Raw genomic sequence first — 20,828 nt, forward strand, 5'->3', positions numbered from 1 at the left:
TAGCCAAGAAAATCATGTACGTCTGTGCTGTGTCTGCCAGATCGTGTTGGGGATTAGGAAAGATTGACCTTTACTTTCGAATAAGTGACACAGACTTTCGGGGAGAGGGCCAACTGAATCCACTCAGATGAGGTTTTCTGGCTCATGAGGAGCTTAACCTCTTTTGTTTTTTGTTGGCAGTACTATTAATCTAATATATATCTGTCATGTCCATGTAGACAGAGCTGCTCAACGCTTTGTTTTCTTAACTCAAGGCTTACTCCCACCTTCTCTGTGAATGTTCTCTCTGTCTCTCATTCACTTTCATTTAAACCATTTCTTGTTTTACTGAGAGCTCCAGCTGACTGGCAGACTTGCCCTGAAGACTCGACTGTTTACAGACTATGATCATTCTGCTCAGTATTTCATTTTTACCTATGTCAGAACTGTATCATCAGATTGTTTTCATGTGCTGATTTTGGGGCAGTTTTTTTGGACCAAAGGCAAATGTGACTGTACCTTTAGTTCCTTCTCTGCATATGGCATTATGATACAGATTGTGTCCGTGTATGTATATCTGTGCAAATGCCGTGTGTGTGTGTATATATACAGACATGTATTTGCATATGCAACTACACTTGTGTTCACATACACCTCTTCTCTTCCTTCCCCCCACAGATTCATCTGTCTGCCATATTAGCAGGAAATAAAAAGAGAACAGAGGGTTGAGGAATACCATCTAACGTTTATTTTTAGATGAAAGAGAAAAAACACACATCAAATGTGCCTTTCTGAACAATCAGCATCTACACCAACAATCAACCGCTATATTTTTCCACTAGGTTTGTCTGTCTTGTGTTTGGATCTATTTATGAACTCACCAGGGAAATGTTATATCAGCTCTGATCTGTCCCACTAACTGAGGGAACCGGCTGCAGCACTGCAGCATCACAGGAGCCTTAACTGTTCCTGCACCAGTGTTGGCCAAATCAACAAACCTGCTCTCTGATTAAAAACTCTAGTGCAAAACGGTCAACACCTGGAGACCGCTGTGCTTGCCAATATTATGGCATTCCAGACTCTGCTTCTCCTATGTTTTTTGCTTTATATCATTACAGCTGTTGAGGCAGGGATACACAGTTAGAATTGGGCTACTAATAAGGTCTAAGTCAAAATCCTCAAAATCTGAGAGATAGAACGCCTAAGTCAGATCACTTATAGTCTTTGTACTGTACATAGTATAAGGCCTGTGTTTGCTGTGGAACACACAATCCGAGGCATTAAGGTTGGAGATACTCTTCATATTCTTACTGAGAAATGATTGGTTGACTGCATGGCTTCGAGGGTCATGTCTTGTTAACAAATATGTATTTTCAAGCGTGAGTTTGTAACTTTGTTTGTAGCACCACTGTGACCACAAGTGTCCATTACAGCACCACAGTGCATTGCTTTTCCCTTCATTTTCCAAGAAGAGTTGACCTGACTGAGAACAAGTGGAATGGGACAACATGCAGGAAAAAGCAAACATGTCCCTTAGAGAGGTACTGTGTTTTATCTTTTTGATTAAACAGTAGAGTCATAAAGTGTCTCAGAAGTGAATCAGTATTATCAGTTATACAGCAGTATTTCTGATTATGTCGACTGCCTGTTTTGCACTTCTTAACTGTTGGATGTTGCACCATTGGCCCAAGGGAAATAAAATTTCTTCCCCACTGCATACTTGTAAATTGATGAGTTGACAATAAAGTTTTCTTGAATCCCAAACTGCTAACATTAGCAAACATTAGCCACCACAAGTTACTGGTCATACCAGACCATGTTAGGCTGTAGCAGCAAAAAAATCCTCAGTATATTGAATTAATCAGTGTCTTTTATTGCTAATGAACTAAACTTTTCAATTGTAAGAGGAAATTTGTATTATTTCTTCTTTGCTTAGATCCCCCAATAGACAGCATACACATACTCACAACAAGACACGGCATGCACATGAAGAAGGAAAATGGAGCCAGTAGTCTACTAACCAAGAACACCTTAGGTATAACTATATCTGCAGACATATTTGATATTCATGCTTTTATTGTCATTCCTTTCATATTAGTTTGGCCGTTAGTCAGATATTGTCAATAATTTGCATTCACACCCTTGTGCACACACAACCACAGCATGTCTAGCGTACAATGCCAAGTCTATAACCAACTAGGAGGGCTATCAAATATTTACCAACCAAAATAAGGAGGAGAAATCGGACATCTTGCCATCTGAATAACAAAAGACTTCACCCTGCTTTTAATAAACCTCAGATTCCCAAATCAATCTGAATTAAAGTATTTGATTACCAGTTTCCTAGCAACCCAAGACCATGGCCATCTGTTGCTTCTGCAGACAGACGAGTAGGCCTGTGCTGTAGCCAGCAGGGAGGAATTCCACCACGCTTTCCATCTTTCAAGCTCATGCAGAGGTCTTTCTTACTCCGGGAGAGGAAAAAAAGGATCCGAAAGGATTGAATTTGCAGTATCTACAAAGCAGCTCACAAAGACTGTTTTCCAGAGTGCATCCTGTTCAATAATTTACCATTGGACTGAAGGAGAGAATGTAATATTCATACAGACAAATGTCTCATTCTATTCCATTCAGGCCCTTGGAGGACTGAGAGGATGCCACATACTTCCTCTGACACAATGGACTAGAGAGTCAAGCAGGGATACACTAAGACAGAGTGTCAGTGAGAGTTCAGCCAGTGCCAATACCTGCCAGGAGGACAGTATGAACACACACCAAGCATGTTTGAGGCAGTTCACTCCAACTTTCAATGGTAGATATTTAAAGGACACTCCATTGAAGACTACTATGTAGAGCCTCATATTTGCCTAATAATTATGTAACAGTAATTAAAATTGAGATGCTTTCATATTTAGGCTCTCCATCTAAAATGTAGAATCATAGATGCATTTGGACATTTTTTTCTCAGTCAGGCAAATTGAGGATTGTGATAAGAGTTTTGGGGTAAATGTTAGTGAGCAAATGCATGAGCCAAGGGACCTGGAGAGACTGAAATTACAAGGAAAGACAAAAGGGGGCACCCACATGATGCAAACAAAAGACTGTTGAGATAAAGATGTTGAGATTATTGTTGCAATATTCTCTGTTGGTTAGATTGTACAGATTGTACATTTTTATTTACCTAAAGCCCTTAACCTTCAAGACAATTGTATTGTAAAGATAAGAATACTTGTCCTCTTATGAATACGCCTACATAATATATTTTAAATGTATTCAATGTTAGCTGATAATAAAATAATGAAAATAAGGGTGACAAACAACAACATAAAAAGACAAATATAAAACCACTAAGGTAAAAAAACACCCAAATCATTTGGCATACAAACAAAGACAAGGTCAATCATAATAACAAGAAACATCTGGTGGTAGAATGACAGAGCTGTAATATATGAACAGATAAATTTAGCAGACAGACACTAAATGTTATTTTAAATTTGAAATTGTATGCTTTTTGTGATTTTCTGTTATTTTCATACATTTATGATGTTGGATGTTAAACATGGTCAAAGTTCCAAAACTTGAGGTAAACGCATGTAAAAATGCTCCCTGAAAGTCAGAAGCCAGGGCTTCAGCCTGCTCCGCTCTGAACGTTTGCAATGTCCGAGTAAAAGAATGAGACAAAGAAGTTAAATCCTTCTTCTAGTGTTTGTTTACGTAGCCTCCTGAGCCACCGGAAGTCTACTGAGGGGCAGTTTCTAGAGGCTAACCACTCAGAAGAAAGTGGACTCATCATGGGGGGCCTTAAAGAGACAGGAGCTAAAACGGCCTGTTTCAGACAGAGGCTGAACTGAGGGGCTGCAAAAAGGGCCAGTATAAGATAAATAGGGAGTTTTTAACTGTAAATCATGCAAAATTATTCCAGTAGAGTCCCAGAGTATAAATGTACATGGACCTGGAAATGTGCATGTCCCCTTTGAAGGGAAAGTGATTAGCATTTCACTTCCTTAAAGATGGGGAACTTGTGAGAGACAGATTTTTTAAAAAACACAGTCAAAAACTAAGCAACAGAGACCAAGATATCCTGGCTTCCGGTCCCCTGAAAGGGGTCAAGCTCCAAAGACACTGATTCCTGAATTTCCTGTAATGCAACTTTTTCATTAGACCATTCCTGTCTGGTAAACACCCATATCTTTCAAACACCACATCCCCATTTTGTAATGCAAAGTTTCCTTTTTTTAAAAATTATAGTCAGTCTTGAGATGATTTCACTATGATATCATCAGGGTTATTTTCTCCTCTAGAGCCACAGAGGACAATATACAAATGTTTTTAAAGAGACCTTTATTTGTAAAACCAGTGGTGTTCCCAATTAAGGAATGATTTAGAAAGTGCTAGCAGACCAGACTGTTTCAAAGCCGAGGCGCCAGTGCAGCGAAAGCTTGATTACCTCTTGACTTTAACAATAGAAGGCTATTCACTGATATACTCTAGCACCTGGCAACCAGTGCAATGAAGCTAAAACTTTGTTGATGATGACTTCATGCCTTTCGATACCACTGATCGCTGTACATTTTTTCCTTATTGCCTATTAATGGTTTTAATTGAATATAATTTTTCATTTGTCAATTGAAGCACTACATAGAAATCACCTGCTTGACATAAAGAAATACCATATCAAATGTAGAAAGAAACATTGACATAAAATCTACCACCAAGACTATGTTAATATTTCAATCGTCTTCACAGTTACACTGAGTTTTTCATTTTTTATTATGTTGTTTTATGATTCTTTCGTGATCACCACATTCTGTAAGTCAAGGTATATTCTTTGAACTAAGTATTCTGGATCCTCAGTTCTAGCTCACGGGTATTTCGGCTGCCAGGAATCCTTCATGTTCCCCTCCAGCCAAAGTATTACAATATATTATGTTTTGTCTCATTTGTCTTATTCATAACTTTAAATCAAAACAATCTTGTAGTAATTGCTTTCAAGGCATAATCTACTATCTAAATGTGAGTCAATAATCATTCTAAGTCATTATGGTCCCTATTGCTAAATTCAGGCCCTCTAATAAGTGTGATGGTAGTCATTTTGGAGATTATTGCTCTTTTAATAAGATTTAAAGTGTTGTAGTAGGTTTTTATGTTTGCTGTGTGGGCAATGATTGACAACAGTTCACTCATCTGCTGCTCTCCGCGGCTCTGGGACTCGCACTGAGTCTATTATCGCAATATTTCCGCAAGTTTAATGTAACTTGATTACAATACCTGCCCTGTTAGCACAATTTAACTAAAGTAGCACTGGGACGGTTTACAGTCAAATGTGAAGCAGCTGGGATGAGAGTAACACCTACAAATCTGAGACCACGGTGCTCTGCCGGAAAAAGATGGACTGCTCCCTCTGGGTTTGGAGTGAGTTGCTGCCCAAAGTGAAGGCATCTTGGGGTCTTCACGAGTGGGGGTAAGATGGAGCATGAGGTTGACAGGCAGATCGGTGCAGCATCAGCTGTAATGCGGGACCATTGTGATGAAGAAAGAGTTGGGCCAGAAGCCAGGTCAATGTTCCAACCCTCACCTATGGTCACGAGCTGGGTAGTGACTGAAAGAATGAGATTGCGGATACAAGCAGCCGAAATGAGTTTCTTCCGGGGAGTGTCTGGGCTCATCCAATGGGTTATGTCACACCTCGTTCAGACCCTGCTATCACTATCAGATTGAATTTTTTTTTAATAGATAATATGTAAACCCCAAAAAAGGAGAGATAATTTGGAAATGTGGAATATTTATTGAGATAACAACAGAGGAAGACATTTAAACTCAATGTGAAGAATCATTAGATATAGACCCATGAAGATGCAGTAGGAGATCCATCCTCCAAGTTGGCTGAAAAATGGACCTCTAAGTTTGAATCTCTGGGAACAGTCATGGGTGTCACAATAACAGGATCTCAATGATATTTAAAAAGCATCATCCAACAACCAATTGGCTCAAGAAGTGCAACCAGTTACTCTAGTGTATATAATAAGCAGGAATACAGCCTGATAATATATGACACATCCATCTGGCGCACTATCATGGGGTGAAATCTGACGCTGAACTTTAAATCAATTTTTGCACTAGTGGCAGCTACGGTAGGACCACCATACAATGTGACACTAATGTAGATCTGGCTCAAATATAGCTTCTCTTAGCTTCTTTTCTGGAATATCCATCAGGAATACTTTCAATTTTAAACACTTGAGAAACACACAAATTGAAGATTTTTTGTTTGTACATACAGTACCAGTCAGAAGTTTGGACACATCAGGAAAGTGTGTCCAAATGTTTGACTGGTATTGTACATTGGTTCAGTACTTCTGAAACTAAACTGTATTTTTTTATTTGTGGAGGAACTTTAGCTTCACATCATTTGTGCCTACAACACAGTTTGCCCTCATTTGACACAATTCCATGCAGCTGTTAGCACCTTCTTGGTATTGAACTTCATCCCTGCCAGCTGGAGCAGCTGGTGTGCAAAGTTACTTGTTGCAGCTTTCATTACTTTCTTTTATGCTCTTCTGAGGCAGTTTGTATGTCTTTAATGTTGGCTGGTATTGTGGGTTGCTACAGGAATCATGAAAATAGCTTTGCCCAACTGAGAGTTTGTTGCAGTCGATTTGGCAGCGGGACACCTAGGCTGTTTAAAAGCTCTCTATCTGCCTGTCTTCTCCTCCTGTTTTTTCTCTCTCTCTCTCTCTCTGCCTCACAGACAAAGTGACTTGACTCCAGGCTGTGTTTGCTATACACTGCAGCATCACTGAGATGTTCAATAATGTTTTTCTATAATTAGAAGCCGTTGTAGCGCACTCATTTCCCCTCTTTATTCCTCTCCGGTTGCTGTTGGCTGTGTCCCTGGTTTCATGATTGGATGATACAAGCTATATTTTGCCACCATATGGCTACCTGTCATATAAGTAAACTCTATAATAACCTTGGTTTTATTACAGCAAAAATAATTTCCCTCCTGATTCTGTGAGAATGGGGTTTTCATATTAAAACTGAGTGGTGAATAAGACGCTGCTCAACTCTTGTTCACAGTTTATGAGAAGCTTTATCTCACAAAATCCATCCGCGTTTTGGTGAGTACAAACTTCCACAGTGAACATAGGAGCACTTGGTGAATTCAAAAGGAAGCACTTAAACATCCAGAGGAGAAAATCTTTGTTTGCATTAGCTGTTGTTTGTTTGCTTGTACGATCCTCCCTTTTCCCTCCCTCTGCCACCACTTGCATCATTACACCATTCAGCCCCAGTGCTGGTGTTAAGGGGGTAAACCGGCCCCTTTGGAATCCTTCAATGGCCATTATTAGTATTCTGTGGGGAAATAAAAGGACCCATCTGTGGAGGTGGTGATGAGGGGGTGACAGGAGGACAGGGGGAGGAGGAGGGGAGGAGAGGGGGGGCGTCCCTTGAGAGACCAAGGGATTAACCACTGACACATGGAGCCTGCTAATAAGGCGGTTTGAAGAACCCCATCTATAGGATCAGTACATGGACACGTAATGCATACCGTACATATACAAACACACACACACACACGCTTGTACAAACACTCATATAGTTTATATGCATAAAAGATCAGCTGCATCTTTCACACACTCAAGTAGAGCCTCAAAGTCTATCACACATACACACACAGGCAAACACACACTGTCGCATCTTTATTAAATTTGTAGTAGGGCCACATCTGGTCACATACACCCAGAGAACAAAAGGGAGAGGCTGAAGGGGGGAGAAAAGCCCAGTGTCAGATATGGAGATTTCATTCCGTGCTGCAGAGTATTAATGTGCGTGTGCACGCGCCAAGCATCTGTCACATATAATTGGAGGGTGTCAGGTGCGGACACAGGGCCAGATTCAGTCCACCCACAACATGAATTGTCTGCTCCTGTGACTGGTAGAATCTGTGTGTCAACATCTATATTTATTACGGGGCTGACCCAGAGGTTTGGGAACGACGACTGCCTGATGGGGGATGAATGACTCTCAAGATTGTCATGAATCAGGCCGCATCACCCGCAGTCTCATTTGCAGTGCACCTCAGCGTTGCTGTTGTTGATTTAATCAGAATTCATTGATTGTCCAGAGCTTTTCTCCTGAGTGGGTCTTTGTTGGCTGAGTGGAAAAAAGAAAACTCAATGTCTGTTAGGTAGATATGTTTACACTTTAATAGAGCATCTTTGTTAAAGCAGTAAAGCGGGACTTGTTTGTTTCGCCATCCAAATTATCTCCTCTCCAAGTGCAGCGAACACACAAGGGGATCCAAGTGCATGAACATGAGAACCTTCCTCTCATGAGACCTACCTGTCACCGCCACCGCACACAAGCCCCCAAGAGTCTCCGATCCTGCTTGATAGAAGAACCCGCTGCACCCAGCAGAAGGTTTTGACATTTCCCTCCAGTAGTTTTGTTTGTGAAAGCAGTCCAAATTGTCTTGGTGTGTACATCCTTGTATCCGTTTTATCAGACTGCTCATGAATGTCTGCTGACATGAGGAAAAGTATTGCTCATTACCTTCAGGTTTCATCCACACTAGGTAATATGTCACATGAGTTGATGAGACAGCTTGGAGTGAGAATTTACCCAAGGGGCGAGGCAATTAACTAGCATGCAGAGCAGCCTCCACAACAATACAACACAGGGGGTTTTGCCTTCCCCAGTGTCTCTGTCTAACCTAAATTTAACTTAAATGACAATATAGTTTAGAGTGCTGGGATAGAAATAGATCACTGGGACCGGAGGAGAGACAAGGTAATGTAATGTCATTCACCGCAAATCAGGTCTAGTTGGCTTCCTGAGATACGGTGGATCCAGAAATAGAATTTTGCTGACAGAGGAAGTTGTTGCGACCAAAGATCGATACACTCTCACTCGCCCCCCCTGCTTTAAACGTAAGGCATTTTTCTGAGCGCTGCATTTTGTTTTCCCTGTTCCTGTCTGGCCGTACCCAGACTTAAGAGACGGTGGTTTTGTCTTTAACAAAGTTTACTCCTGAAAGACTGTAGTGCCCACAGAGTCAGCTTACATGGGAATTATGCGAGTGGAGGCTCCAGTCACTCAGGATTTTGCTTTATAACATTTGTTTTAAACATTTCCAATAGAGCTACAACAAATTATTATTTTCATCATCGATTAGCCTGTTTATTATTATCTTCATGCATGGACTTCTTGTTCAGTCTATGAAATGTCAAACAACAGCGAAAAAATACTTGTTATAATTTGTCAGAGCCCCAGGTGAAGTCTTCAAATTGCTTGTTTTGTCCAACTTACTGTCCAAAACCCAAAGATATTCAATTCACTTTCATATGACAAAGAAAATTTGAAAATCCTCACATTTGAGTTGCTGGAACCAGCGAATGTTTAGCAATTTGCTTGAGAGATTTGTTAAATTATTAATCGATCAGTACAGTCGCAAATGTATTTTTTGTCAATCAACTCATCGATTAATCAACTAATCATTTCAGTTTTACTCATTCATTGTTGATATTGACAGCCCTGCTCACAGCTTTCTGTGTATTTTTACCCAAAGTGCACGTTCAGACCAATAACAGCCCAAGGAGCTGTTTTGGCTTGTTTCAGGCACCAGTGAGACATGAAATGCAGTCCAGTAAGTCCAGTTTGAGGTAACAGATCTGTGGATCTAAAGGCTTCTCAGAGGCCAAAACACAGCACAGCAGTTTATAATACTTTAAGTCAGGCTTTTACAACTGTGGAGAATGATCGTTGGCAATCATTTTGTCATACATCGCTATGATCGCAAGGTAAACAGTACAAATACAGTGTTCACATTAGAAAGTTATCTGCTTGGAATGTGTGATTGCTCGTATTAGGCTCTACTGAATGCAGCCTAAGGGTGTGGAGGTTGGGGTGGTGGGTGGGTGTGTATTCTGTCTGATTTGTGTCTTAGTTGCCATGCACAGATATTGTAAAACTTTGGCATTGGACATAATTCAAGGTTTTACGGAATTATCATTTCAACAATCCTGTCTGTCATTAGGGTTGTGTCAACAAGTTATTCAGTTATGACAGTGAGTCATATTGCATTCCTTACACATGTGAAAAGTACATTTCTACACTGGACAAATGTAGATTCAGGAGGTTGTGATTTATGTCTGCAGTGACTGTTCAAATCTATCATAAATTAAGGTCAAATAAACAGATAGTGGCATCTGTCTGGCATAGTGCTGAGTTTTACACTCAGAGTTAAACACCAATGATTTTGCCTCGCGCCAACATGCGGCAGTCAATCTTTCCCCATATGGCTCTGAACATGCTCACAAGCTGCTGTCAGTCACTGACTAGATACCTCCCACACCAAACAGTGGAAGTGAGACAGGCCTACGCTACACGTCCAGCAAAACAGCAGCAGATGGTGAATATTCTGGATCCACGAGCCATTGTGATGGACACCTCTGAGACTCAACTGAGTGACAGCTGTTTCTCAGTGCGCGTCTAGTTACTGTGCAATCAGCCACGGATCAGGGAAACGACCTGACGGGTGTATTGGCAGGAGGATTGACAAGAAAAGCTTAATCACAGATATATGATGTCATCAACATGCACCATAAAGTGTATGATTAAAGTCAAAAGTGAGTTTTTCTTCTTGTTCCTTCAGTCGGACGTTTGACCTTCACTGTGCAGAATGAGGTATGTACAGAGTTTGACAGTAGAAGAAGTTTTCATTCATCTGTTTTTAAGTGGAAAGTTTCTCTGTGCTCACCTTAAATCTGAGTTTAACACCTACGAGCAAGATCTGCAACATCACAACTAGTTTGGATTCATTCTGAAGATAAAACCACTAAAAATAAACTCAAGACTTACATAATTGTTTCTCAAAGTAGATATATACTGTTCAAGGCATTTCAAAGCAGTCTGAACGCAATTTGTAGACTTAACTACAAAAGTAAGGCAACTGATTTGATTTCTTCCTACAGCTGAGCAATGTGACGTCAATCAATGATTTCACAAATTTACCACGGTATTTATTTTTTTTTTAACCTTAATTCCATAATTTGTATTACTGCCACAGTAGCTTTCTGTCAGCTTATTTCAGTAGATCATGTAACACAGATGTTAGCTGTCAAACTATTAAAAGTGGGGTTTATTTGAAATGAAAGCTTGCTAGTATGTGTCTTGCCTGCAAATAATAACAAACCATTTATCCTCAGGAAATAAAACACCAGAACCATTGTAGTTAAACAATAGTTAATAGTCTATCTGTAAACCATGATTCACACTAACGACCACACGCAGGGAAAAGCTTAAAAAACAGCTAAATTTAGGCAGTAAGAGATTTTGAACATTCATACATTTTTGATATTCACAGCCCCTTTTCTTAATTTTTAATTTTTTTCTCTGTCTTTTTTCTCTTTGCAGAAAATACAATCGCAAACTATCACCCCTGATCATTTGCAAGTGTTTCGGCTTGTGCCAATCATCTAACATTTCTCTTTGTGGCTTTAAACAATTTATCAACTCTGAGAAAATACTCGAGCAAATAAACTCCTGGTTTAGCGTGATGATGTGTGACAGTTGCAGAGAGAATACAGCAAATGTGTAAATGATGGGAATAAATTTAAACACTGATAAGCGCAGAAAATAAGTGTAAAAAATATCATTAACATCTTTTTAAGTGTTAGAATCAGTGTTGTTTTGTGAGCATTATTTGTTTTGTTAAAATTAGACTTCCTCTTTCTTCTTCCTTTGTTTTCCACCTTTTTAAAAATTGTGTGCCTACTTTGAAACCAGCTAATTCTGAATTAAATTGCTGAAAATATTTAGACAAAAAAAAAGTTTTTAGTCTATTCTTTAGGTACCTCATCTTCATCATTTGTGTCTCCACTCAGTTCAACATAAGTCAATAAAATTAGCTTCACGTGATTATCTGTAGTGTGTTTGTTTTTATTTGGAACATCTTTACTGCTAACTAAGCAGTCATTGCTGTGTTGTTTTTCACTGCGTTTCGGTGCCAGTACTATGATGTCACTAGACTGACAGCAGCTGCCAAACCGCCAAACAAACAGGCATGGGTTGATCTACTGAGACTACAAATAACAGAACAGCAGAAATTAACACTGTCCCAGTGACCGTGTGTGAAGAGACGAGAATATGTCCACCACTATTTTCATGCATGTTTTATGAAATCATATGAGAAATGTGTCACTGCATTATTTTTACTTTTCTATTACAGATCACAGCGGGCAAATACCCGTTGCAGATGTTTGTCTAGGATAATAAATATAGTCTGTCTAGACTGTGACTAAGAGCAGAAGGTACCAGTCCACAAAAAAAAAAAAAAAACAGACACATCTGCTTCTCATCATCTATTCTCATGATTGGTTGTCATGTTAAAAGTGAAAACAGTGACAGTTTACTCAAAACAAACAAACAAAAATAACTGACTCTGCACAAGCTGAAAAAACTCATCAGCAACATTGTGCACATAGCAAACCAAGGCAATGGAGGAGTGCCAAATTATACTGTATTATCAACTGTGCAATGGTTCAGCTGATAGTGGAGTGTTTGTAATGAATTTCACTCTCACGAAAGTTTGGCAAGAACTCTGTCCAGGACATTTTGAAATATAGTTAATAAAATGCAGTTGTTATAAGTTAGCTAGAGGTCTAAACTTGTATCAAGTTTTTGCCTGTTCTAATAACTGTCTGTTTGATAACTTTCACCAAACTTCAGCTTATAATTAAATAAACAACATATCTTTTGCTTCTTCTTCAAGAATGAGATGCAGAACCAATCAGACTCCTCCAATTAAACCTCTGTATTTTATTCTCCTTTCACGATGCCTTCAGGCTCCCCTCTGAAACCAGACACCACATAGGTTTCATTGCTGCAAAGAAGAGAATTTCACTTCTACAGTTATAGATTTTTATTAATTTATGTATTTCATCTTATTAAAATGAGAGAAGTAATGGATTGCAAGTTTGTCGATATGATCAAACATATCTTAACGAAAACTAATGCCGGCTGGCAGCACTTTTCCATCCTGTGGAGATCAAACCGAAGAGGTAACGTTAGCATGATTTCATGTGTTATAACCAGTTTCAGACCAACCATTATCAAGCCAGCACGTGCTTTCACCCGTGCTGTCAGTGAAATTGTGCTCAGTTGCAGATTAGTCTATAGCTTTTAAAAACAGGCCTGAGTTCACATCTGCTCTAATCAGAATATGTATTTTCCACACAAAAAGAAGAGAAATCCCACATTACAAAGACAATACAAAGAATCTCTGTCTTACTGAAGGTGAACTTCCTCCAGATATTAATGTCTGTCCTTGCAATTAAACAAGTTTAGGTCAGCAAATGCAGCTCATAGCGTATACATATCAGATGAATCACTATAGTATTATAGTCAGTTACAGAAAGTAGGAAATCATAAAATTTAAATTTCACAGATTGCTGCTTTGGTGCATGATTGTTTCAGCGTTGTGTCAATCAATGTAACAAAAGATCCCTGATGAGAAGAACCGTGTAGGAGGGGGAGCCTTCCAACAGAAGGGAAGAAAGAAAAAAAGGGGGAGATTGCGGGAGACGCAGACAGAACCTGCTTCTCTACTATGCCATCCGGATGCTGTACCCCAGGGAGCGCAGGATGTCGCTCACAGGTGTGAATGAAGAGCCTGGTTGGTTGCCTTGCCTCCCTATGTTTCCCACTCGCACCTGTCTCCTTATCGCACAGCTCCACTTTTTATAGAGCTGCCGCAGACAATTCCCAAAGTTACGGGTTGCTTCAATGACAGGCAGTGCCTTTTTGTTTTGAGTATATGTGAAAAGATGGGAAAAGCCTATGCCTGCTTTGTGCCGCCTCCTTTCAAAGTGAATGCTTACCCTTTTGGCATGCATACGAGATATGGGATAAATCAATCTCTTAAGATCTCCATGTGTGAACGCTTGCAAGCATGAGAAGTTTATAAGAACGGAGAAGGTGCATTTTACAAAGTTGATACAAGAATGTTAAAACAAGAAACTGTTCCGATTACGAACAAAAGATGTTAAAGTCTCGGTGCGTTTTCTTTGAAGCTGTAGACCAGAGAGAAGACACTTTTCTCTTGCAGTTTTTCTATTCTCCACCAACTTTTTCTCGTGTTTTATTGTCCATAGAACTTCCATCAAGAGTTGTGCCCTTAGAAACAGCACGATTACATCCCCCTGTGCTATATAGTCATTGCCAATATTTTATCGACACATAAAGCACCCACCCACCACACATACACACACCCACACAGACGCATACACACGCTCCTGTCGTGTTCATTAAAACGAAAGAAGAAAGATAACATAACCACAAGCTGTGTGTCAGCGTGTAAATTTGATTCTCATGAGCACATAGCACATGAAGCCTGAACCTGACAAGCGTCTCTGTTTCTACCACTAGGATGAACACCATTCATTAACACTCTTCTCATTCAGGAAATCTCACAACTTTAGAGAAGTGAGGGTGAATGATGTGGAAAGGGATGCAACAGTGGATATCTGTGGGGGGGATGGAGTAATGGGGTGTCTTTCTCCTTCATTCGGAGGAAGGTGAGACAGACGGGGAGGAGAATGAAAAAGAGCATGAACGTTATTAATTCTCACTAATCTCACACTGAGTTTTCACACCTAACTGCTCCAGTAATAATGCATTATTCAGTGTTTGCACAGCCTCTCCCAATCCAGAATGAGTTGTGGGAGCCTATGAGTTACAGGCAAAGTAAAAAAAAAAAAAAAAAAAGGTAAAGCTGCAAGGTGTCCGCTTGTTCACCTTACACTGAACTCTGAAGGTCAGCATGTGTGAAGTTTTGTTGTAGTAGTGCATCAGTGCTTTAGCAAACCAAACACGACTTCTGAGATTCATACAACAACATAACACAACTTCCTAGTAAAGTCAAGTCATCACACTCCAGTAAATTCAAAAGCCAGCTGGCCCACCCGCTGTGGCGCACCTCTGCCATTGCTATCGACAGAAATTTTAAGAAGCACATGGGACGCAGCGGTTCTTTCTTCCTGTCTTTTGGAGAACCACAGTGGGAGAAAACGGCACTTTAAAGAAATTTGTTTGATGTAAAACAACATGGAGCCGCAAGCTCCAGGGAGTTTTCCTGTTAAGTACTGCTGAGGATGTTGAATGGAACTTCTGAGGATAAGCCTGTTAAAAATGTGTGCTAACATATGAGGGTTTGCACCATAATGGACCTACATGAGAGGGAAATCCTGCAAATACAATTTAACTGAAGGTCATATTTGTAAGCCTTTCTTAATGTTAGAGCTTGCACTTGGAAAGGGAGGATTTGCCACCACAGGACAATTCAGACAGTGACAGAGCTGTCAGTGACGACAGGACATTCAGGTTATTTTCTTTGAGGATAGATTTTATTTTATTGTTTTAAGAAGTAAACCTGCACCCACGTAAATTAAATCCATGTATTAACAATGGATGAAATGATGCGTAATGTGAAAAGGGTCACTAGTGACAAACTCACAGAGAATTATGACCCAATCTGCAGTTCTCCTCACCTCTACGTTGTGTTTTTAGTCTTTCAGGTCATTGTTTTAGTTTTTACAGCCCGCAACTTCACTGTTTTGATTCAGTCTCATGGCTCTCATCAGCGTAGTTTCCAGAAACGGCTGTTTTCAGTGAGAAGCTGTGATAAACCCACTGTGCACTAACTGCCCAGCACCAATCAGAGGGCAGACAAAGCTGGCAAGTAGCTGATGACAAGTGGAGACCAAAACAGAGCTAAAAGGACAGCAAATATTGGACTCACACTCATCAGGTACGACTCAGAATGGACGCTAATGTTACTCAGTATCTACTGGATGTGTTAATTGGCAGTTAACATGTTTGCAGCAACAGCTTCATAAGGTGATAATGTGACAGTGTTTCAATAGCTTGCTGCGCTTCCCCAAGTAGTCTAAAATATACATTAATGCAGGTTTAAATTTTACTTGCATCAAAACTTATCTTTGTTTTTCTATTCTCTAGAAAGTGTAAAAGAGACCCAAAGTGTCTTATATTTGTTCTTTCGACACTCTTTTGTTCCACAAAATCCCTGTTTGTATTCATACTTAACATTTCTATGCTTGTAATTTGTAACATTTGTAGCAAAATGCACTATTTTCCAAGTAGTTTATTGATTGTTTGTAACATTGTAACCAGAACCCTGCACTTCTAGTCAACATTTGTACATTGGATCTCCTTTAATTTCCTTTTTTCTATTTGTTTGTTTATGTGCGTATATGTTATGTGTATGTACGCATTTGTGTATGTACCTATATACAAATATATATTATGTTGTGTATGTTATGCCCTCATCTTATCTTATTACATTGGAAACTGTTGATATGAAAACATAACATTTAACACTCCTCATGATATCCAGAGGATGTACTGTAAGAGCTAAAGTCTCAGGATGCTGTTTATTTTAAGGTGCATATCACATTCAAACTTAGCTCGGAGACACACTCATTCAGTAGCTGAGAAAATAATATTTCTCATGGTCATTTTTCTTCCTCATAATAGATGATTGATAGTGCTTGTTACCCATGATTACTCAAGCAGCACAGGTAAAGTGTTTCGCTCTAAGCCAGAAGCAACTCTTGATCAGTGATCCATGTCTGCAAACCCTCGCCCACATCTCCTGTTTTCCTCCTCCCTGTCTCCTCTGTCTCTCTCTCTGTATCGCTGCTCCCAGAGGGGCTGCCGTTCACCGCAGAGTGCCTCCTGCTTAATGGTAGATGTGACAGAGTCCACCACAAGATGGGATTTAAGGGAGAGGGGCTTCGGTGCTGCCACAGTCACAGGGGTTTCATTGCAGGCATGACCCCCCCCCCCCCCCCCCCCCCCCCCCCCCAAAAAAAAGAAAAAAAAACCCTGACCACTAAATGATTCATGAGGTGAAAGAAATGCAAGGTGGGGGTGAGGTGTGTGTGTGTGTGTGTGTGTGTGTGCGCGCGATTGCATCATTGCTGTGTCTGGGCCTCTCTTGTGAGTGCTGTATTCTTAACCCTGAAGGGGGGGGTGGGGGGTGGGGGGGGGGTGGGGTGGGGGGTGGGGTGGGGGGGTGGGTGGGTGGGGGGGGGGTGGGGGGGTGTTAGTGTTTGTGTTGTAAGGGAATAAACACACAAGGAAGGAAAGGCATGAATGTTAATCAAGCAAGCAATAAATCAGCGTTACACATGCATACACACTTCTGTCTCCACACGCTCATCAGACACATGGTGACAAAGAAAGCTGGGTGTGGCTGTGGTGCTGGGGGGACCTGGTGGTTTGTGTGTGAGGGTGGGGGGGGCAGCATGGGTATCCCCACTGGAAAAGCCCTGAACACAACCTCCCCTTCCCCCTCTAACACCTTACACATGATTAAGACGTGTCTAGAGGCATTGTAGGGCACAGGGAAGATTATTAAAAGCTGTGCATGATTCCAAAATCTGTGTAGTGTGAGCCATGCTGTTTTTTTTGGGGGGTGGGGGGGGTTCGGAGCTCTAATTTTAGGTTCTCTTCCCATTTTCCCTCCAAGAAACTGCCAACAAAACAAGCCAACTCTCTTGGAAAATTAAGATCAATTGTAAAACAGCTTGTGGACACTAATGGAGAGATAAGAAGTGGAGTGAGGCATGCCACACAGGAGCGAAGATGCGGGGCTGTGAGGAAGGGAGGAGCCATATTTTTATTGATTCAGGCATTAATGTACATTATGTACAAATTGGTTCAGCGTGGCCCCTCTTGTGAAGCCTACTGCTGCGCAAACAAATTGGAGCATTTGTCTCAATATCCACTGGTGGGCGTATCAGGGCGTGAATATCAAATCCAATTTGTTTACGAAGAGGCCTACATTTTTGGTTCATTTCACCCAGAGTCGGTGCGTGCAGCTTTTTTAGAGCTGGAAAAAATGTCACAGGAGAAATCCAGGAATCTCTGCTTGTCAAGAGGACTAAGCCCGCTTTGCTTCTTGACAGCTGAAGAAAAGTGAGAGAGGGGGAAGGGAGGGACGGATAAATAAAGAATGGAGACGTCCTATATATCACACAGGTAGCTGAAACCTTGACAATTGACAATCTGTCAGCCTTTCATAGCAACAGGGCCATGAATCAACGTCCTCAGGGAAGAAAGAAAGATATATGTCTCAGAATGTGAGTGTGTGGCAGGTTTTTGTGGCTAATTCATTTTTTTTCGGATTTCATTAATCATATTTACCACCTGAGCCGGTGACTGTTGCTGTTGTTACAATATCTGTGAGACATAACAATGTGTATCTGCGCTTTCTATCTTCTGCACAGGCGATGTGTTCGCACAAATGTAAAGGCGCAATGTGGAACCTTCTCCCAGTGGAAAGGCTGCTGGTCAAGGACTGCCTGTGTGTGGAGCGCACAAATAGCGAAACACAGTCACAGACATGTACACAAAAGGCACACACACACACACACACACACAATCTCTTTATCTCACTGCTCTTCCACACATACAAACATGAACACGTTTGACACATGCGTATACATAACCGTGTCCCTTTGTGGACCGTTGCCATGCAACATTTCTCTGATTGGGTTAGTTGAGCTCTGGTGCATGTGTGCGCACACACACACACACACACATACACACACAGTTTTGCCACACCCATCCTCCTCTCCCACAGGACACAGCTGCACTTCCAAGGCCAAGGATGGAGTGATGAGAAAGACTCCAGGAGGAGGGGATCTCTCTTAGCTCGGCTGCTCAGTCCAGGGTTGCAGCATTTCTTGACGAGCTCCGTGTGAAGATGGATGGTTGAACTACAGGTGCTTTCACTTAGGTGTATTCAAAGCTTTACTCCATTTTCATTTTATAAAGTGTGATTTGAAATTTTAAAACCACCTGGAAATGTCATTATATGATGAGAACTGCTCAATAAAAGACACCAAAGACACTTCACTTGGCTTTTTTGCTTATGATGCAGTGTCTCTTTCTTATTGTTTGGACCAGTTCTGCACAATGCACAGCAAAGTGCTTTGCTGTTTCACTTTTGTTTAGCTCTTGCTTTAGAAAGACAAATTTAACTTGATAGAACTTCAGGTCGACATAACCCACTAGAGGACTGCAGAGTTGTTGCTGTGATGCTTGGAGGATGTTTTCACTTTATTTTCTGTAATATGGCTTAAGGTTTGTGTACGTGTGTGTGTGTGTGTGTGTGTGTGTGTGTGTGTGTGTTTCAGGAGCAGATCTGTGCTCAGACAAATATGTGGCCCCTGGCGATCATGTAAACTCAACTTTTGAGGAAGATTTCAGCTGGATTCTGATGTCATTCACAAAACAAGGCTAAAGTATACCTCTCTGTCTTTGCTGCACTTTCTGCTGCTTCTGCTTCATAACACATTTCTATTACCCATCACCTTCAAAACGACGTATTTCAAAGATTAGACATTGATTAGAAAATGTTGTTGTTTACAAAAATTTATTCATACAAATCTTACAACACTTCCATAACATTGAGAAACGTAAAACCCCATATAAGGACTCCTGTGTGTATAATGATGTCACTTGTACTAAGGTTCACTTTTAAAACACATTGTTTTTCAGATAGATAAGAGATTAAACATTGAAGTAAGGCGTTTGGCGCTTTCAGAAATATCAACAACAGGCATTTTCTATGATCTGAACAACATCTCATCATTTTCTGAAACCCTTTTATTCTATATAGTGATGCACATAGGTGTAAAGAATAGATTGGGGCTATTTTCTGATTAATAAATTACTGACCAATATCAAAATAATCAACAACACCTCATAATCAACATTAACAAACACTGGTCATTGTTCACAACTCTCACAGACACTGAACACCCCAAACTCATGCACACACACAAACACACACACACACACATTGCCTGCTCCATCAACATATACATTCTATTCTTTTTTATGTCTTTTTTTTTACTCAATAAATCATTGGCCATGCTTCAAAATAAACGCCTAATTCTACTACTCTTGGGGCAGACCAAGCCGAGCGATTAAAACAGAGTAAAAGGAAGTTTCAATGTAAGCTAATGGACTGCAGCATTGTAGGGCCACTAAAATTGCCATCTGTCACTTGTGGCGAATTTTTTTTTTTTTCTCACGTCGAAGCAAGGCACCAAAGCCAAAAGCTGTTTCCACCGCCACATGCACGTTCAGTCAATCAGTCAGTCACACAAACACACACACACACACACTCAGAAATGCGCACCAACATGCACACATGTACATTAACATCCGCACACACAAACACACACACACACACACACACACACACATACACATACACACAAAGCCTGTAGGATAAAGCCAAATTGAAGAAAGAGTGTATTGATAGTTTCTAGGGGGGAACACAGGCCACTGATTGGATTGCAGGGGTGCATAAAGCTGCATTTGCATAATATTGAATAAATACATAAGATATCTCCCTAATAAAAGTCAGTGGGAAGATCCCTCTGCTGGAGGGCTGAATTTCCTTCACCTCCATTCTTTAGAGAGGGGAAACTCAGAGGGGGCCTCGCCCAAATGCAACATCTGATATTTTCTATCAGACTCATTGACCCTGATCTCACTTTGTCAGGCGAGGTGAGGCGGCGGCAGGCTCGACTCTTGTTAGTTTCTATATCCAGGGTCGACAACCTCTCTCTGTCTCTTGTGTAACAGCCTACTTTGCTTTCTCTGACTCTCTCTCTCTTTCTCTCTCTCTCTCTCTCTCACACACATACACACACACCGTGTCTCCTCCTCCTCTCCGTGCACACCTCTCTCTCTCTCTCTCACCTAACACACTCCTCGTCTCTTTCTCGCATCCTCACTGCACATACCCA

Source organism: Thunnus albacares, chromosome 12 (genome assembly GCF_914725855.1).
Source record: "Thunnus albacares chromosome 12, fThuAlb1.1, whole genome shotgun sequence".
NCBI classification, from domain to species: Eukaryota; Metazoa; Chordata; class Actinopteri; order Scombriformes; family Scombridae; genus Thunnus; species Thunnus albacares.